The sequence below is a fragment of the Anser brachyrhynchus genome (genome assembly GCF_964034855.1).
Source record: "Anser brachyrhynchus genome assembly, chromosome: Z".
Taxonomy (NCBI): domain Eukaryota; kingdom Metazoa; phylum Chordata; class Aves; order Anseriformes; family Anatidae; genus Anser; species Anser brachyrhynchus.
Window position 1 is genome coordinate 70,035,756 of NC_137697.1, and position 21,492 is coordinate 70,057,247.

Genomic DNA, 21,492 nt, shown 5'->3' on the forward strand with positions numbered 1-21,492 from the left:
CATTGAGCCTAGTAGTCAGCCGTTCCTAGGCTGAAATTTAATGCTGATTTACAAAACAGCCTAAATGATTGACATCATCTTCTACTAATTTTAGTGAAAAGTGATTCTTAATCCTCTAGACTGCTATGTAAATCCCTGCCAACATGTCTACATTTTAAGCTTCTGCTTATATTCCAATTTTGGAACCTGGAACGGAATACAATGCATTATTGTTTCGACACTAATCAGCCACCCGACCTTTTGAACAAAGATATCTGGGAAGAGGCTGAATGCTTTAACGCTGTCCTAATTTAGTACTTCAGCAGACTTTTCATATTTTTCCAAACTACTTTGGTTGATGTCCCTCATGCTAAGGAACAACCAAATGCAGAGCATATCTGCAGGTATCCTCAACCTCATGGTACTTTCAGACCTTCTGTTCATCAAGGCTGGGGTAGCTACTGCTAGATGTGGCAGGAATGAGAAGAAAGAGGCCCCCTGTGAGGCTGGGACTGGTTTACAGCGCGCAGGTAGCACAGCAGAGCCTGCCATAGTCATGCGCTTTGGGCACAAGTTCAGCATAAAATAAAATGAGAGATGGTAAGAGTAAACATGTAAGTGGGGCCCTCTGCGCCAACGTAGGAGGAGACACATCAGGTTGTCAATTTAACAACATAATATTATTATATTTATTTATTTATTTATTTATTTATTGAATAATTCTATTGCAGAAGTAGAGCTTTACGGATTTCTCTCTAGAGGTTTGAGTCCACGTAATGAAGGTGAAGAACACCCATCAGTTCAAGTCTGCTTCTGCTACTGTTCTGTCTTCAGGGTGTAAGAGTTTGACACTCTCTTGTAAGGATAGTGGAGGAGCAGTGCTTTTTTTATGAATATATAAAGAGAGAATGAGATAAAGCTAATAAAAAATACATCTCTTCATGTTTTTACCCAATGTGATCTTCTACTCTGAATATTCTTTCTCATAGAACACATATTTTTATCTTTTTTTTTCTTTTTTTTTCTGTGTTTTCCCTTGATTTCTTTTGATGATCAATTTATTTTAATGTTCAGATGTTATGGGCAATACAACATTTGCATTTTTGATCTTATGGGCACTAAGCAAAGGCATGCAGACCACTGTACTACCTATCTGCACCAGATCTATTGAGGCAACTTAATTTTCTCCATATCTTAGACTGTTCCTGCCATGGAAAAAATACACTTTTTAAAGACTGATAAAATACTTTCAGTTGAGATTTGGCAGAAGACAGAGCATTTGTTGATATTAGTGCCCAGGCAATCACACAGTACAGTTTTATAACTGTTTCAGGATGCTTCTAGCATATGTAAACCTACATATATATATTTACAGCAGAAGCCAGTGTTCTATCTGAAGTATGATGGCAGTGGGGTCACAAGAGCCCTGGACATGAAACAACAACCTCAGCAGATCTCCTGTTGCCAAATCACTAACTGCTAAGCACAGATTAAGCTATATAGAATGCATGTCTTGATGTTGAGGTGAGAGTATCATTAAAGATGACCACACTTGTTTGAAAACTGGAAACATATGAAAGAAGGCACTTTTAAAGTTTTATTTTGAGTTCTCATATTTCAGATCTATCCAACAATTTCAGTAGTATTTGGCTTTTTTTTTCCTTTTTTTTTTTTTTCTGTTTACACACATGGAAAGATGTAGAAGCATAACAAATTTTGCAGTTTATTTCACATGGAGCATGTAAGCGACGATTTCAAGCTCCTAGTATTTTATTTGAATAACAAGTTCATATGTCTCCAAATCAGTAATGCTACTTAGAAAGCAAGCCTTAACCCAAACAACAGAAAATTGTATTTAATGGTGTAGATCAATAAGAAGACATTCTGTACATGCAGTTTCTAACGAATCTCTGACAGTCTGCAAATATTACCCTTTCATGAAGGTGTTTTTTGCCTGCAGTTTGTTTGCTCTTTTAATATGAGCTTCTTCATACTGTGACTGCTTGTTGTGTGGTTGCTTAGGAAGGGTGACCATTAGCTGAATTATATCTGACGTGGTATAGCTTCACTTTCAAAAAGGTAAGTTAATGTTTAGTGCTTAAGAAGAACTATTGTTAGTCACAAAACAATGAAAGTTTATCAAATCTAACTTGCACACAAGATATTCATTAATTTTAATGAGATAGGGAGATTAAAAAGCACTTCCTTTTTATTTGCTGAATTTCTCAAAGGGTTTGATTTCTTTCCTAAAAGTAAGATATGTTCTGAGGAAAGTATTTTGTACCTTGTTGTACTTTTGTACAGAGTAAATGGGGAAATATGAACTTGTAAATGATGTGATGCATTTTTATTTTTGTCCAAATAAAGGTTTGGCAACCTGCTTATTAATCCCTGCAAAATAATACTACTTTTCTTTGGAGCTAAAAATCAGACCTTGAAGAACTGCTCTGGATTTGGTTTCCCTTCCAAGATACCTTGTTATTGAACCCTGTTGTACATGTTTTCAGCCCAAGTTTACAGCCCTCTACTTATTTGTAGTTAGTTCTGACTGCCAGTGGTATATTGCGTCAAGGAGTTCCACAGATTAGTTCCAAAAAGTATTTCTTTTTAGTAGCCTTTTGTTTTCTTTTGTTTTGTTTTCCTTTTCAGTGTGTTACATTCACTGCACCTGTTATACATTTTTGATCGAAAACTATCAGAGTTCTGATTTAATACTCTAGGCTGCCCATCTCATCCCATTATGAAAGTGTACCAGCTGTGAAATTTTATAATGGGAATGGTTCCTGCAATTGATATGAGTATAGTTTTCCCAAACATCAGAGAAAACCCACCACTGCAAAAGCAAAGTGTAGCTTATTATCTTCTGGAGTGAGGTAGAGAGGAAGAAATATGGAAAACAAAAGGAACATTCTTGTTACTTTGAAGAGAAACAAAGAATGCACAGAGAAAAATAATAATGGAAAAATTGAAAAAAAAAAGAGGATTTTATTTGTATCAGAGAGCTGGCATGAACTGTCACGTTAAAATGATGTTTGAGGAGAAGCAGAGCAAGTATTTTGGACTGCTATTTTTGTGTAGACGATTCTATGATAACCATTAGCTTTGCCATTAGCTTTGCTTTTGTTTACCTGCTGTGAGCTGCAATTTCATCAGCTACAAAGCCAGAGAGCTGAGCAAAGTAATGCTGCAAGGAGGGAGCTGGAGAAATCTTCTGGCATTGTCCATGCCAGAGAGGACTGTGAACACAAAGGATTTCAAAGGTTTTAAAAAAAAAAAAAAAAAAAAAAAAAAAGCTTAGTTTGTTTTGGAAATCAGCAGCTGCAACTTAAATCTGTACCTGTGTGTGCCCACCTGCATAAGGAGCTCTACATGCATCCTCAAAAAATCTTCTCCCTTTTGTGGGAAAACTCAGCCTCTTCTACCCCTGAGTAACGTAAGGATCACAGATACTGCAAACATTGCAGTTTTTAAGCTGAACTATTTTGTGCTCTTTTGGCTGTGGATAAACTACTCTGTGACGGCCAGTACTGTCTATGACAAGGGTGGATGGCATGCAATGCAATGTCTTGGTACTTGTACCCCCACGTAGGGCTCCTTCCCCCCAGACCCAAGTGCTTGCACACCCCAGTGTGGTCTCTGTCCACGTGCAGCCTGGACGGCTGCAGTGGGAGGCTGGGAGCCCTCCTGGGTCCCCACGGAGGGCTCTTTCCCATGGCTTATAACCCAGGCAGCCCTCGGAGGGGATATTTTAAGGCCAAGCAGAGCATACTCTGCTTCCAGTGGTTTGTACTCCCCATTTCATTACTTTAGCCCAATCAGAGTTGCTAAAATAAGGCTCATACACACACTGAGAAAATAGGTGGAAAAGTGCCTGATGCCCTGACATGGAGTCACTACCACCACAGCTGCTACACACCCTGGCAGAGTGGGAACGGACCAAGAGCCACTTGCGGCTCTGGCACATCAGATGCCCCGCAGAAAAGCACCAGGTCCCACACCTTGGTACTGCGGCAGACCACCAATCTTCCCAGGGCATTGCTGCTGTACCAAGGCCAACATGAAAACCAAAGCAACTCCCTGCAATCAAACCAACCCGACCTTTGCACCAAGGACATGCGCACACACACAAGGTTACAGCTCTGCAATCCCCAGCCTTGACCCCGGGACCACATTTTTCACCAGGTGCCAGGATGGGGGCTGGAAGGGCAGTGGGTTGGGGCTGTCAGGATAATGTGGCCCCGGAGAAGGGAGCGCTGTGGCTGTGCTGGGTTCCCAGCAGGCTGGCGCTTGGAGGGGCTGTCGTGTGCCTGTGCTGCAGCTAAAAGGCCTTATAAGGGAAAGCCTGAGCAAACTGTGAGGCGGTCTGAAGTGTTCCTCAGTGCTGAAAAACCTCCAGGGAATGCACAGCATACCCCTGGCAGAGATTACGGCATATTTTACAGCAGGCTCATAGAGTAACAAAGCAGATATTGTATCTTTGAGTTTCGTGCTCTGCAGGCTACTCTCAGGAAGAAAATTAAGGTCGGGTCTCCTTTTTGGGTTCGTTTCCCTGCAGTGGGACAAGCTGAGCATCATTCATTAAACCTGTCCTTAAGATGCCATAAAGTTGCACTTCAAGCCTTCTTCTGGAAAGATGTTCTCCATGCAGAGGGCTTATTTGGAGGCTTCTGTGTGCTGATGGGTGGGCAAGACAGGGCTGGTGAAGACATCACATTTCTCAGCACCAGTGACAAAATGAGCAGACCTTGACCATGTAATTAATCTCCCAGATATGCCAGCCTGGCTTTGCCACCCTCCGTCTCGCAGGGTGTCACAGCCTGTGAGGACACAGCTGCCTTGCACCCTCTTCACAGACCTGCAGGAAAGACCCTGCAGGTTTGGGTGCAGCACACAGAGAAAATGGCCAAAGGCCTGCCCCTGCTTCAGCTAGCTGTGTCCTTGCTGAAGATTTGCAGGATAACAATATTAAAAAGTAAAATACAACAGGGTGAATAAAATGGCTGCACCACGGGCACTCAGAGCAAATCCATGTGGCTGTGGGTCTGAAGCAAGCATGGCTGTGTCGTCCTTGTGCATTGGAGGCAGGGATGAAGGTCAAATATCTGCCACTGAGGAGACTTAGCACCATCCTTTTCTGCTGGAGTTAAAAGGCATATGAAAGCAGAGCCTGAAAACACTGCTTTTGCTGCCTTTTCTTATGCTTTGTTGGTTGCAGCTAGCTGCAGCTTCAAGTAGTTTTCAGTTTTCTACCAGCCTGGCTTTGCTGAAGCTCGAGCACGTACTTGGAGGTGCTTACTCACAGAGCAGTGAGCCATGCCAGCAGGACGTGGGCCATCTCCTTCCCCTGCCAGCCAGATAAAACTGCTGCCAGTCGAACAGCTGCACCTCTGGATGCCCACAAACAGGCAGCTTCTCTGGAGTTTTTCTCTGTCAGTTCTGCTGTTTGCTTGCTCTTGCTGAAGCCTGTTTACTGCTCCAGCCCTTTCCTTGTTATTTTCTGATGTTTTAAAATTAACCCTGTCATTTTTTATTTTTTATTTTTTTTTAATTCTGTTTCTACCCAGATGCCTGTTTACACAATGTAGGGGCTGATCTAGCGTATACATGGATGTACAGGGGAAAAAGTGTGTTTGGTCACTTGTCCAAAGTAAATAGAGTTGTGCAAAGTGAATAGAGTTGTCCAAAGAACTTATATTAATTATCAGTAACAGAAAGGTGTGGATGCCAGTGTAGAAGGATTTTCAAAAAGCAAGATCAGTGAGCTGAGGTTTCTTTTCTTCCTCCTACCAAGAAGCCTCATGGAGGTCACCTTGCTCCAGCTGAGCAGGAACTTTTAACTGAGTGCCCACTGGGTACCCTCTGACTCTCCCCCTCGTGCATGAGCTGGTTTGATAGGTGTCCATGCAAGAGGGGCTTTACTTCCAGCAAGCAGACACAGCAGTTGCAGTTGATAACTCCATTCCTGGATATGAAAGATAGGACTGGAAGTACCTTGGACATGTCTTTAGTCCAATTCTTTTTGATAAGACAAATTCAGGTATAGTGAGACTAAATCAGTTACAGACAGTCATTCATTGTCATGGATACAAGAGATACACAAAGAAAATGCTTTATTTTCAACTTCATACTCGAAATATGCAGGACATTGCATTGTGCCAACCATCTTTGGCAGAAGACAGACTTTACCTAATTTTTGGTAGGGCACCAGATAGCAGGTCACTGGCATATCTGCAAATCAGTCCCCAGAAGGTCATAGTGAATCAGCAGCCATCTAAAGTGGCTAGACTGCAAAGGCTGAAGGAGGAGCTGGTAGAAAAGTTTCTCATCTGCAAAAGACAACTGACAATGACTACAGTGGGTCTAAAGTACCATTTGTATTGTAACCATAACAAAAACTAAACATTGTCTGAAAGCATTCAAACTTTTCAGCAAATTAATTTTGACAATTAACCCACCCTTTTGTGCATGGCTTTCTGAAAATGGACAACTACTTGACCTGGCAGGCACACTCATAAAAACAGCCTTAAATGAATATTGCAGAAAATCATACTGAAATTCGTCAGCAGAAGAGTGTTCTCGTCAAAGACATATGATCTCTAGGAAATGCCTCCGCCCAGCTACTGGGTAATGGTACTGACCAAAAAAAGCCAGACAGAGCCATAATTATTTTTAAAGACATCTGGTAAAGGCAAGTGAGTAGAAAAAGTATAGAGAAAAGCAGTGTAAGCAAATACCATGCAGAAGAAAAATGCATTCAAATCAGAACCAAGTTTGGGGATGTCAACTCAGTGCTAAACTAAAGGTCAGAGGAATCAAAGAATAGGATTTAACACAAATTCTCCGCTAGCCGAGGCAGATGTAGCACACAGGTCAAAGCCTGTTATTGAAGTTGGTTCAGGCCAGTGACTTGAAGTATGACTCAATTTGGAGTGTAACATACATGACTGCCTGTGTCTCGCTAAGGGCATGCAAAGCTTTTACCAGCCTCCTGGAGCACTGGAGCAGTCCTTTTGTGGTGTAAAATAAACTCCGCGCTGACATAAACTGCTGACACTGGAAACTTCTCTGCGTCTTCCTCTCTGCTTTATCCAAACCCCTCCCCCCCATTTTTTTTTAATCTTCAACATCATTATCTTTAGTGGTAATGAGAAAAGAAGAACTCTAATGATTTCCAGAGCTTGCAGGAGGAGGTGGCCGAGTGCCAAAGAAACTTTTTTTTTTTTTTCAGAGAGTAATATATGACGGCTGGGGTATGACTTTGCTTAATCCCCTCCTGTTTACAAATAGTAAATGCCAAAGAGGTAAGTTAGGCAGCTCCACGATGTACATTTGACTCACAACAGATCTTTGATAATGCCATCCTTGACTGGTGTCAAAACTGTGAATGCAAATATGATCCAGAAGCTCCAATTCCACCTTTGTATGCTTCACAGGTAACACCTATAATGCCAATTACTGCCTTGTAATTTTTGCCACGTTGTTTTGAACAAAGAACATGTTCCCAAAAGCTGATGTTTCTCTGCAAATACCTCGTGAGGGTAGAGGGATCAGTGGGCAGACTCTGCCCTGCTGATGAGCTGTACTGGTCTGGTCTGTGAGATTGAGCTGAACACTCATTTTTAAGCTACCCTGCACCATACACCATTGGTGGGCATGTATCTAACAGAGAAGCTCTGACCTTTGTACCTGGGACTACTTTCTGTAGAGGTACAGAACAATGCTATTTTTTTGGAGCAACCCTGTGACAGCACACGATGCTCTCAGGCTATTGTTGGATTAGGAGCAGAGAGACCTGACCGCGAGTGAAATTTTATTGAAGATATCATTACTGAGCTGACTAACTGCAATGCTATTAGAGGGAAAATCTGCATGGAGGGATGAATTGCTGTTTGTCTGCTTTATGATTCATTCATCTGATTACGCCAATTGAAACAATTTGCTGCAGTGTCTTTTGTACACAACCAGGAAACACAGAGGCCCTCAGAGCTCCAGCAGCTCTGTCATTTTCAAGTGGCTTGGTACCGTTTGAATCAACCTGCATATAATTAGACTGCAAAGTGTCCCCCATCGCACAGAGAGAGACTTTTCCTAGGAAAAGCAAATAAGGATGTGCCTGGTCAGATTTGCCCAGTGCATGTAAACCAGCCTGTGATGCTGCCCATCTTAGCAGAGAGCCCATCTACAGTGCTGCAGCAAGGCTCAGGAATGAAGCATGCCCACCATAGCAATGGCATTTCTGCTGTGCAGTCCTTCATGGGTGACGTGAGTCCAAAGGGACTCGTGTCTTGGCATGCTAGAGCCAGTGCAGTAATTTCTCCCAAAGCGGAGTGGTTTGAAGTCACTGTGTAAAGGGGATGCAGGAAACAATGCACTCGGTTGTGCTTATCCCTCACCCAGAATCATCTGATTCATTTGACAGTTTCTGTGGCATGCTCTTGAGAGTGAGGAAGTCAGTGGAGCTGTACCGATTTAATCTGGGGCAGCTGGTGGAAACTCAAGGGCTTGGTTTGCTCTCTCCCATCATCTCACAGAGCAGCGGCCTAACCCTGGATGTGCTGGTAAACCACCCATCAGGAAACATTACAGAAAACCCTCAACACATACAGCCTTGTAGCTGGATGTTTCTTTCATGACTAGATCTTTCTTTGTGTCCTTGTTCTTGCCAGATAAGAGCAGATCTCTTTTAAGTGCTTCTTGTCTGACACTGACCTCTCAATAGACATAAAAAGTAGAGAGATTTCCTCTTACTGTTTTTCCTCCTCCCATCCACAATTGTCACTTATCTCCCCAGCTAGGCCAATTATAGTGCTTCAGAAGTATGCCTGAGAAGAAAGGGAAGAAGCCAGACAAACACCAATTGAATTTCCTACGTGCACTGTACAGAGGTTGTTTTGTTTCAGTGACAGAGCCATTACTCCCTTGTGCCACTAGTGACTCAACTGCAGGCTGAGTCCTGTGAGCCAGTAAAAATGATGCAATATTCCTGAAAATTCAGCAGGGACTGCAGATACAGCATGAAAGTATTGATTTCGTTATCAAGGAGCCCAGACTGTGGTCTGACCTTCTTTACCATTTCAGAAATCTGCAAAAAGGGAGAGGAAAAAAAGAAGGGAAGGGATGGGGATGGAGGAAAGAGTAAGTATAAGCATCACTGCCTTTGTATAGATAGCTGATGCCATCTCTTAATTGATTAAGAAAAAGCTGGCCTTATGTGGGTCCCAGGAGCAGCCGAGCTGTGAATTAATACTTGCAGTGTGCTGAGCACTGCCTACATGTTGAATGAAGTGCTCCAGAAGGCTTCCAGTCTAAGGAGGAGGCTCCTTTGCAGCAAGGAAAATCATGTCTGTGCTGGCTTAAATACACCTAACTTGGGCAATAATACACCACGGCATCTGCAGTACAGTCTAGATTGTTAGTTAGCCAACCAGTTCAGCATCATTTTGCACAGATGTTCTGTTCTTAACCAGGACAGTTAACACACAGATACTGTGGGCATGATCCTTATGCTGCAGCCCCATCTTCCAGTTGTGGTTCAGGTGACGACGAAGTGAGTGGGAATCAAGCGCAACAACAGGGACTCAGTAGTCTACCAAATCCAGGATTCAAATGAGCATTTAGCAAGTTTGGTGTGGGTTTTAATGAAAGCAGCACGTTGCCAGCTGGGGATCAAAGCCCTGAAGCATTGTCAGGTCCATGCTATAACAAATCCACACCAGCACTGCTTTGCTCATAGACTTGAGTCAGCAAACCTGTGCCGGTGAAAAAATCTAGAGCCAATGGCTGTACCTGGCAAAACTCTGTTTCAGATAGGAAAATTTACACCAGTATCAGTGCATGAAATGAGACCAGCTGAGGAACACAAGGGCTTTTTCTGGAACAGCAATTGTGCAGAGCAACCATATCTGTTACTAACAGAGCAATTCTGGCAACATCTTCTAGCACAAGACCACCCAACCATAATTCCTTTAAAGACTGTATTTTATTGAATGTTCCTGATAGCTTCAACATTTCCATAAACTAAGTCATGTCTGTACAGCACTGCCATTCCCTGAATATTGTGTGATATTGGAGGAGGAAGGAGTGCTTAGAGAAAAGGAAAGGGAATGAAGTGATGATTTTACATCAGCCTCCAAACACTGAATGAGAAAAAATCCATTTTCCTAATTATTTCACATTGCAGGTGATGAATTCAATTTATTAATTATGTTTTGGATGCAGACCTAAAAAGCATGTAGAATTTATGTAAATGTGAATGTATAATCTGAAAAAAGGTGTGGTTTAAAGATACATCGCTTTAGCTGTCTGCACATTCATATGTGGGTAATACCAAGGATATAGGTTTCCCCCCTTTCCTTTTTAGGTGCCTAAACTGGGATCCATGAAAGTGCCTAATATGCAGTTTTGTCAGGCACCTTCTTACTCAAAATTGGCTTCTAATCCTAAGTATCTTTAATTATAAAGCGTCACTCACAGCAAAAGCCAGTCCTACAGCAAAGCTGTATAACTGCATCTGAAATCTCTTCTTCAAATCTGGTGAGACAGCGTTAACAGGGTATGGTGAGTTTTGTAGAAGTCCTCCCTGGACACAGAATCCGACCATTTCAGAAGTATGTCGGACCACAAGTAGAACTGTAAAAGTTTTCTAGTTGTCTAAGTAAAATTCTGGGCCAATACTTGACCAGCAGGACAAACAAAGATGATTGGCGTTAACAGCATTTAAGAACTTAAATGCCCATAATAAAAAGCAAAGAAAAAATCTGTTCAGTACCTGGTAAAGGAGTTAATGTTGTTTTGAGGGCTAGTGGAGTGACTGAAGCACTAGTACAAATCAAACTTGAGGAAGGCACTTTTGCAGTCTACATTTTTTTTTCTTAATTCCTTGTTTCAGCTCATTCAGCCATATAATGTGTAAGTATGTTTCTCACTTCCTGTCAGATCAATGTAGCAAATTCTTCATATTAACAACCTATCCTATTTAATGACTGAACATTAAGATTTCTGGAAACCTCTGTGAAGTTGCTGCATCTAACTATGACTGGTGATTTTTTTTAAGGGTACTTTGGGCTGTTTTGTTTTATTGTGTTTTTCTCATACTGGTTCACCACCCCCTCAATGAATTCAACACTTTCTGGTGAGAAGCTCGGGGATCAGCCAATATTACCCTAGGGAGCAGTGACTTGGCTTGCTCTTACTTTTCCCTTGGGAGGTGTTGCTGCGCTGAGTCTTCAGGTGGACCTGTGGAGAGGGTCCTTCCCCTTCATTTACAGGAACATACACACTTTGGACAGTGCAATACAGCCATCTGAAGCCTAAAATCCCTGCTCCGGTCTTTAAGAGAAAGCCTCCTTTTTCCGACTCTAGGAGTTTCTCAGCTGGGAGGGCTGAGGGTGGTCGATCCCAGCTACAACATCTGGGTACATCATTGTTCCACATCCAAGCAGGATGTAGCAAATGTGCTTCTCTACAAAGGACATCTTACAGTCCCATCCACACTCCTTTTCCATGAGATCATCTTCATTAAAACATCAAAAGAAAATTCAGTTACATAATTTCTTGTTGAGCACAGCAGCTCCTCAGTTAGGGCTATCTAAGGCTAAGCAATTGTGAGAGTCAGGTCTTAAATACATGAAGACCCTTGAGATGTCTCAGAAAATACAAGTGAGCAATGATCATATTAGCCAAACACTTATGCACCTTTCCTATGTTCTGATTTGCTTCAGATGTGATGCAAAAGCAGCACTGTCTGAGGCATTTCAGAGCTGCTTCCCAGTGATGTTTAAAGTTATTAGTTTTTTTCTGAATTCGGGTGCTTCCTGACTTCTGGGAAGCAAGATATTTCTGTGTTTTTTACACTAAATTCTTAATTTGAATTTATAATAGAGGATATATATATATATATTTGACTGCTAAAGTCTGTGTGCATAATTGTTCTAGTCCATCAGCTTTACTGAAATAATTGTTTGTACAACACATGCTTTGGAAGCAGGGAAGGAGGTGTATTCTTTTGGCATATTTCTTAGAAGTGAATATATCTACCTTTCCCAAAGGAAATAAACTTATGTCTTCTTCTTCTTAAAGAGGTCTCTTAGCCTACATTAAAAATGAAAGTGCAAATAAGCCAGTATTTTAGCATACAGAATTGAAACAAGTAATATGAGGCAGCTTAGAGTATTTTGGAAATTAAGGTCATTTGTGGTGTCTCAGGTTAGTCACACAAAGTCTGTTCTCATCACTTTAGTCCATTTAGTTCAGTATAGAATTGTTTATTACCAAGAAATATGTTTATCTTCTTTCCAGAAATAAATGCTGGCATTGTCCAATGAAGACATCCCATTTTAACTGCAATTTCCTTGATTTGCAAGAATGACCTGCGTTCTTTGCACTTCAAAATCACGTTGATGACAAAAATAATTGCTCTGGTTAGAATCCACTGTTTAAAAGGTTAAATTCTGTTTTCTTGACCTATTTTAATACAATGACACTCGATCCTCTCTGTAGCTTTGCATGTGACAACAGCCCCAAAGCACGGTGCCTAATAAAGAATTAAATACTCCATGTCCAGTACCTGCAATATTAAAAGCATTATAACTGTTACTTTCCACTCTTATCCTTGGTTCTCCACAGCACTCTTCATGTAAGAAACCATTTGCAATGGGAAAAGGGCAGTCAGAACATCTGGGCAAAATTACATCCCCAAGGGAGTCACATAATGCAAGAGCAACTGTGCTGGGTCAGCCCCCAGGGCTGTTGCCTAGTGGGCCATAGCAGGCACCTAGGGAAGAAGAGGTGCATTAAAAGGACAATCAGGTCTATGAGGACTCACTCTGTTGGTTTGAGTCTGGCTCCTACAGGCTTTGTCTGATGTACTCATTTCTCATGCTAGAAAAGCCAGGGCAGAATATCTCCCTTTCCATTTTCTCCCTGTGATTCATGCTTCATAGGCTTCTATCGTTTTTCCCCCAGTTCATCTCTTTCCAAGGAAATAAGCCCCTATCTACACAGCAACCCTGGCAAGGAATAATCCATCTCTGTGGTCATCTTTCTCAGCCTTCTTTCAATCTCCTTCAATTAGTGGCAATATTCCTCTGATTTTTAATCACAGGCTACCTACACATATCTTTACAAAAAGTACCATGGGATCTTGGCACTTCCATATGAGCAGCATCTTCCAAATGAGTTCAGGCTCTGAAGCAGCAAGGTTTTCCTTTTGCTTTTTGCTTACCTAACGGTGGGTAAGTAATCCCATTAGGCAGGGATACGTGAAGCCCATGAAGGTCTGCTTGGTGTCCTTGGAGGTCTGCATTCCTCTTGCAGCCCGGCTACACGATGCAGCTTTTGCAGAGGACGTGGAGCCTGAACCCTACCCAAAAGGGAGCTGCACTGGTGTAATACAGCCCCCTTGTTTGTGCCCCTTTCTAAGGCTTCTCAGATCTACAGCAGGACTGACAGTAGCCTGCTATATTCACACTGATAATCACAAATTCCTCATAATATTTAAGAACCATTTTAAAAAAATAGTCTATCTGAGATCCTGAAGGAAAACAATAGCTATCATGGAACTAGCTAGTACTTGCTTCTGTACTCAAGAAAAGCAGATTCTGGGCAGTATAGGGGAAAATGTTAATTTTTTAACATGTTCCACTTGGCTCTGGCTGACTGTAAAGTACCAGTATTGTGATAGGATCCAGTGATAGGACCTGGGAGAAAGGCATGGAGCTGGGACAGGGGAGGGTCAGGCTGGGTATTAGGAAAAGGTTCTCACCCAGAGGTGGTTGGGCACTGGGACAGGCTCCCCAGGGCAGTGGTCACAGCACCGAGCTGCCAGAGATCAAGAAGTGCTTGGACAGCTTTGTCAGAAATATGGGTCAGATTTTTGTGTGGTCCTGTGTGAAACAAGGGGTTGGATTTGAGCATCTGCGTGATTCCCTTCTAACTTGGGATATTCTGTGATTCTATGGTTGACACAAAGGGGCATCTGCTGAGAAAGACGTTTGTGCACCACACCGGTTTAGGGTCCTATTGTTTCAGTTGCAGCTAACTAAAGCATTTTGGAAGGCATTACTGCAGATTAACAGTGCTGACCTCCAGCAAAAGGAAACACAGATTTCTGCTTTTTCAGCTTTTCCTCTCAATTTATTTAGGATTAACAGAGAGTCAGCATCCTTGTATGTTACTGCAAAGTGCTACTTTTTGTTCTCAACCTTTCTAGGTATGTAAAAAAGTAGAAATTAGGTAATACCTGCTAACTTCTGTTCTGCAGACAGCAATGCTCATGAGACAGCCTAATGTCCCAGTTGCAGTCCAACCTGAAGAAAACAACACTGAACCTCTCAGTCTCTTTTGCAATTTTCTTGCCATCTTTCCTTCACCTAACTACATGATCAATGAAGTGTTGGCATTAATTTGCTGACCCAAATACAGATGAAGGAAGGATGTGTAAAGTGTGCAGAGCATTGAAGTGTTGTATAAATGGAGGGTGGTATCTTAAATGCGGAGAGGTGCCACTTATCATATAGGGGAGTATTCATATACGGGACAGAGATAATCTTATACTGTTTTCCTAAAGAAAAATCATGATGCAAGTCCATCTTGGTGATGTTTGATCACAAAATTGTAAATAGCATCTCCACAACATCTTAGTGCCAAGACAGTCTACAAATAGTGCTTGAAATGGTACTGCAGCATGAATTAATGAAGATGAGGCCCTGAGCAACCTGATCTAGTGGGTGACGTCCTTGCCTATGGCAGGGAGGTTGGAACTGGGTGATCTTCGATGTTCCTTCCTACCCAAGCCATTCTGTGATTCTATGAATATGCAGCAACACATGGAATAGTAGTATCATGGGTTGTAAGGGACCTTAAAGTACATCCAGTTCCAACCCCCTACCATGGGCAGGGATGCCACCCACTAGATCAAGTTGCTCAAAGCCCAGTCCAATCTAGCCTTGAATTCACAGAAGGCATTGTGGAAGGGATCAGTTAGCCTAGTCTTTACATGATTTCTTTTCTGAGGAGTGGTTATCCTGGCAGACCCTTGTGCTCTGCTGCATGGCTTGACTTGTGGCAGGACAAATGAACAAAGACTAGGTTTTAAAGTCCTTCTTGGTAGGTTTTCGTTCCAAAGGAAAAGCTACCTCTCTCTAGACAGCTATTTTTGAAGGAAGGAATAGTTGTGTTGCGTTGTTATACAGTACCTAGAGTAAAGCTGTGACAGATTTTTTAGTATTTTCAATTCTCAGTTTTCTTTTTGTCCTCTGAAAATGAACTCTGCTAGTCAAGACATTAAAAACAATTTTATTCATGGTTGATCTTAGACTGCAAGCAGGAGCAGCACTCAGAGCTGCTGATCAGGGCATGAAAAAACTTTAATGATATATAACCATCACTCTGTGAAAAATCACCTTACATTACTGCATGATGCTGCATTGTAGCTCCATATTGAAATGTTCCATTAACCACTGAGTCCAGATGCTGTTTTGGTTTGCTGACTGTATTTAATCTCCCTGTATTAGCTTTGGTGCATCCTATAAAATAGTTTGTCTTTGCTTTATGTCTAGTGCAAAATTACACAGTGAAAATCTCAATAATTTTCTTCAGACGGGGTCTTCTGAGAAGCTATTTTATTCATTAATTGCAATGGTGGGCGTCCTGCAAGCAGGAGCACAGAGTAAAAGTTTACCATAGCCTTATATTCCCTATTACCCAACACCTGATTTCCCCTGTTTCCTCACTGGCTGAGTGCTACAGGTTCACAACCTACTCGGCACACTTCTATACCATATATGTACAATTTTATTTGACCAACCGTTAATTTCTCTTTTTCCTTTTATTTCCCTTCTTCTCTTGTGACTAGAGGGCTCGTGATTTTTATTTTTGCTGATTTTGCACTGTTCATCCTGTTTTTCTTAGCTATCCTCCTCATTTTGGGACAGTGGGACCTTAGACTTATCTGTTTAACGTACTTCCCACTGCTATGCTACTGTCTTGCCTGCACAATCACTTTTGAATATGCAAGGTTAGTGGGATTTTCCACTGCAAAAACACCTTCTATTGCAAAAACACAACTTTGTTTCTCACACAGAGGGATATGATGCAGTTTGTGAAGGACTCCCAATTTACTTTTCACTCAGATTATGTAATTTCCATGGCACCTATTTAACATAAATGATCTAAAATTTGTGTCCACAGATGAGCACTGTGTCTTCACTGTAAACATCACAGACTGTGGCAAAAGTGTGCGAAAGCTTACAGAAATACAAGGAAATAGAGATAGGACCAAAACAATGCCTGCGCAACCAATGCCCAGAAGTGCTGCAGACCTGCAAAGACCTTCATCCCTTGGTAATAAAGGCTGACTATCTTTTATTCCATCTGAACACCACAGTGGATTTAGAGGTGTTCTGAAATCACAGTGAAAGCTGACAGGGGGTGTCGGTAGTGAGAGATCAGAATGTGCCAGACCACATCGACGGTCTGCGTGCCCCCACCTGAAACATGCTGTATAGCAGTCTGCTAGGCTGCAGCTTGACACAAATTAAGTCTAAACTACTGCAAGCCAGCTGTTCATTATAAGAAAACTACAATACAGCTTTCTCATCAGATTTCTGTGAAAGTCTCTAAATGTCATCCAATGCAAAAAGCATCCCTGCCAATATTCATGTTTCTAGTACAAGGCAGATGTTTTTCTTTTTTTTTTTCTTTCTTTCTTTCTTTCTTTCTTTCTTTCTTTCTTTCTTTCTTTCTTTCTTTCTTTCTTTCTTTCTTTCTTTCTTTCTTTCTTTCTTTCTTTCTTTCTTTCTTTCTTTCTTTTTCTTTCTCTTCCTTCCTTCCTTCCTTCCTTCCTTCCTTCCTTCCTTCCTTCCTTCCTTCCTTCCTTCCTTCCTTCCTTCCTTCCTTCCTTCCTTCCTTCCTTCCTTCCTTCCTTCCTTCTTTCCTTCTTTCCTTCTTTCCTTCTTTCTTTCCTTCTTTCCTTCTTTCCTTCTTTCCTTCTTTCCTTCTTTCCTTCTTTCCTTCTTTCTCTTTCTTTCTCTTTCTTTCTGTCTTTCTTTCTGTCTTTCTGTCTTTGTCTTTCTGTCTTTCTTTTCTTTCTTTTCTTTCTTTTCTTTTCTTTCTTTTCTTTCTTTCTCTTCTGAAAGATCACTGTCAAATCACCACTTTTTCCTGTGGATGTGCATCTCTAAGACCCAACCCTGTACATGCGCATGCAACTGTGCAACATTAACCTTAGAAAGACAGGTAGAAGCAGAAGGTGCTCCTCGGCCCGTAGCAGGATGACCCACTGGATACCTTCCATCACTGACATAACACCAAGGAACATACCTGGTCAGCATGTGTAGAGACACTGTGTTGAAAGAGGCCTTGCATTATTGCACCTGAGCAGAACAGGCAAGTTTTCTTTTCAGATGGGAATCCTATTTATTTCTGCTTTCGTTACTATGGCATGGCAAGAAGCTTGAAAATAATTATATGAATTATAGAAAGGTTATTACAAGTGGGCAAGCTGAAGAATACTGTCTTGACCTCACTAAATGCTAATATGCTGCTGCAATAATAAAATGGAAAATTATATATTATTTTTGTTTTCAAGCTATATGTATGCATAAATATGTGCGTTTAGTTATTTAATTATAGATGACACCAAGCTGAGTGGTGCAGTTGATACCAAAGAGGGGAGACATGCCATTCAAAGGGACCTGGACGGGATGGAGACTGGGCCGACATGAACTTAATGAGGTTCAGCAAATCCAAGTGCAAGGTGCTGCACCTGGGCCAGGGCAATCCCGGACATGAGCACAGACTGGGAGAAGAACACACTTAGAGCAGCCCTGCAGAGAAGGACTTGGGGGATCTGGTGGACAAAAAGCTCGACATGAGCCAGCAGTGAGTGCTCGCAGCCCAGAAGGCCAACTGCATCCTGGGCTGCATTAAAAAAAAGAGTGGCCAGCAGGTGAGGGAGGGGATTGTCCATCATCTGATATTATATATTATATATCATCTGATATTCTATCATCTGTGATTCTAATATCACAGGGAAATATCATTCAAATAAAACAATGGAATCTGAGTGGATGATGACCTCTTAGGAGTGAGGTCTTACAGTTATGACAGATTCGGCCAAGAAAATGTCAGCTCAATATGAAAGAATGGTCAAAAAAAGGAAGATCAAAAGCTAGCCTGGAACACAGAACAAAACAGAAGATACCATAGTGCCATTGGATAACCTATGTTTTGCTCCTCCTTTGAATACTGTGTGTAATTTTCGTACTGCAGTCCCTGGAAGGATAAAATGGAGCTGCAACAGGGTAAGTCAAGGATCTTCAAAGATAGGGAAAGGTTTTTGAGTAAGGAAATACAGAGTATATGAGGAGTCCTCAACCTGCAAAAGACAGAAATTTAGGAGATGTTGTAGGCCTCTATCTAAAAATCATGAATACCAGAGAGGGGCTGGTAGAGTTCACTATCATCCCACTCTGGAGCAAAGAGGGATCCCATTTAGAGAACGGAAAACAGGCTAAAAACAACAAATGGGAGATGCTTATTATGACTACAAATCTATAAGATTTCTTGTCAGAGGCTGCTGCTAATACTGCAGATGTATATGGCCAAAGGGGAGATCAGACAAGACAGTGGGAGGAAGGTCCACTAGGGTTAGCTAACCACACAGAAATACTTGGAAACAGAAGAATGTAAAAGAGAAGCGTCATATACAGTTGGTCTGCTCATTCCCACGTACACACTTACAGCAACTTCTGGAAATGGGGTACAGGAGAAGCCAGACCTCTGGTGAGACTCAGCATGGATGGCCTGAAGTATGTCACTGCACAAATAAGTTCCTGCCTCTATATGTGGAGACTGGCAGAGAGCAACAGGATACTTTTCTGTGTGCCTGTGACTTTGGAAATTGTACTGAAGGATGGAGTCTTCTCACCCAATGTGGTCACTTTTGTTCATCTTGGTGATGTAAAAACACTGAATTTTATTTTTGTATCTGTTCTTTTTCATATTTTTGTCTATTTTCTCTCACCACTTCCTGCAAAGACTTCACTCACTCAAAAGCTTTCGGAAACTACCCAGCACAAGTTAGCAAAATGCACTGAAAAATCACATGGAGTGCATTACCTCCAACTTAACCTCCTCATCATCTAAGCTATTAATCCATATATTTATGTTGTGTAAGTGGACTCCACTTCCTGCAAGAAATAGTTATCTTTGTGCTGATTAAAAAAAAAAAAAAAAAAAAAAAAGACAGATAGAGAGAGAAAGTTGCTACAAAGGGTTATGGTCAAAGGTTCATGAAAAACATCCTAAGCAGTGCCTCTACAGAATGTAGACTTCAGGAAAACTCTAGAAGGCAGGAAAATTAAGTAACATGGAATGCAATATTTCTCCTCCATAACAGTGCCCTAAAACACCAAAGCTGGAATTGAGGGACTACTTCCACAGCAAGTTTGGAATCAGTCTAATCCATGGTTGCTGCTGCCACAGGCTACACATTCTTTTCCCGTATGGCAAAGCTTTCCCTCTGTCTCCCTCATGGGTTTGTACAACTGGGCTGTAAGCCAGCTGAAGGAGCTGATCCGGCAGAAAGCTAGCCTGGCAAAGAAAAATGACTGTATTTCATCTGCATCTGCTCCAGCATAAACGAGGGATAAGGACAGAGTCATGTAGAAAGTCTGGTTGGTTATTTGCAGTTTGAGCCTTACTCACCTCAGTGAATGCTGGTTGAAATGAAAGGATTGTTCTCTGAATAGAGAATATTATTTTCTGGAGGTTTGTAAAGGTGAAATGATAAAGCAAAGACTACGCATATTTGATAATATCAATAGTTCAGTTTGGCTCACGGTCCTTTACCTAGAAGGAAGAGATTTCAAACAGCTCTTCTGTCCCTTAGAGCTCATTTGCTATTGTCAATGTTTTTCCTTACACGCAGTCTGGCAAGGTTGTCTGTCCTTTAACACTGCTTTTGTACATCTGGTCTGCAAAAGTAAGGGAGCTCAGGAAATCACCCCTGATAGGACTTCTACCTCCTTAGTAAGTGTGTTTCTTGCTCTTCCTAGGTATAGATTTACATACTTTAAGACACTGCCGATCAGCACTTAACACTTCTCACTGTCTTAACTGAGAAATATTTTACCTGCTCTGACATCCAAAATCCAAACTATCCTGGGAAAGGTGGCTTTTCATCATAAATTGTAACCACATGTTGTATTAAAACCATGTCAAAACTGATATCTTTGCAACTCTCATTTGTGCTAGCATCTGGAATAATTTAATTTATAAATGAAAAACTGGCCTCTGTGGTTAGCCAAATCAAAAGGCCTGAAAACCTTCATGTTTGAAGAGTCATTTGATTCCTAAACAGATCAGGAAGCCGAAGAAACCAAAGTCAGACCAAACTGTTCAAAAGAAAATAAAAGGTAGGAAGGGAAGGGAAAGGACAGGAAAAGGGACAGGGAAAAGTATAGGGAAATGGATAGGGATAGAGAAATGGTAAAGGAAAGAGAAAGAGAAAAGGGAAGGGAAAGGGAAAGGGAAATGGAAACGGAAATGGAAATGGAAACGGAAAGGGAATTAAATGGAGAAGGACTGACTTGTCTGGAAAGCCAGATGACAAAGCTGTATGGAAAAAAGTTAATGTAAAGTATACATTCTGCCAAGACCTGATAATGAGTTTGTGCGGTGACAATTTCAATGATGTACTTTAACATATACCTAATTAAACGCGTGCTAGATGTCTTGAGGGGATAGGGTGGGGCTATTCTTGATGTTTTGTGATGAGCTTGATTGCTCTGGGGCCATACCCCAGGAGAATGTCCTCTGTAATTGCAAAGTTCGCTACTGAACAAGGCTATAACCAGGACTTCAGGGTACTGACACCCTGCAGCTGCCAAAAAATGTGCCCCAGCCCTACACCAGGTGGGTGGAGTTCAAACAAATTAGGCAAAAACTGCATGAGGTTTGGAAGGTTTCCAATGGGTTTTCTCTGTTACATGAGTAAGATTTGTTAAATATATGCAGTCAGCATTGTGTGGAGCAATTCTGCTGAAAAATGCAATATCCTTTCCCTTGATTTAAGCAGGGGATTAATTAAAAACACATATGCATTTACTCTCCTGCCAGAACTCAAGTTGATCTAACTAGGTCGGCACTAAATTTGACCAATTCCCTAAACATCAATCTGAATTAGCATAGCATGTTGGGAGGGATGAGGTTAGTTTTTTTCTGTGGACAGGATGTCTCAAGATCAGGGAAAGACCTTTGGCTTTTAAACAAAAGCAAAGTTTATCAGATCACATAGGCACATGAGGATAATACATCAGGGAATACAGACTTCTCTGCAGAAGTGGATACTGTAAATGTCAGCTCAATATACCAAGAAAGCAGCCAATCTTAGAAAACTTAAGTTACTTTATGATGCCAAGTGCAGATTGACTGTCTAGTATAAATCCTGGATATTTATTCTGTAACTGTTTTCTTTGAAGATGTAGTGAGGCAAATCTTCTCTTCACGATT

The 21,492-nt window shown here is 41.5% G+C and overlaps 1 long non-coding RNA gene across 1 annotated transcript; it reads left to right on the forward strand.

Moving 5' to 3' along the window:
• The first annotated feature begins 1,980 nt into the window (after window positions 1-1,980).
• On the forward strand, window positions 1,981-17,932 carry LOC308185669. Its single transcript, XR_013943542.1, has 3 exons — window positions 1,981-2,058; window positions 16,168-16,320; window positions 17,597-17,932. It is a non-coding gene; the product is annotated as an uncharacterized lncRNA (long non-coding RNA).
• Window positions 17,933-21,492: the final 3,560 nt, after the last annotated feature.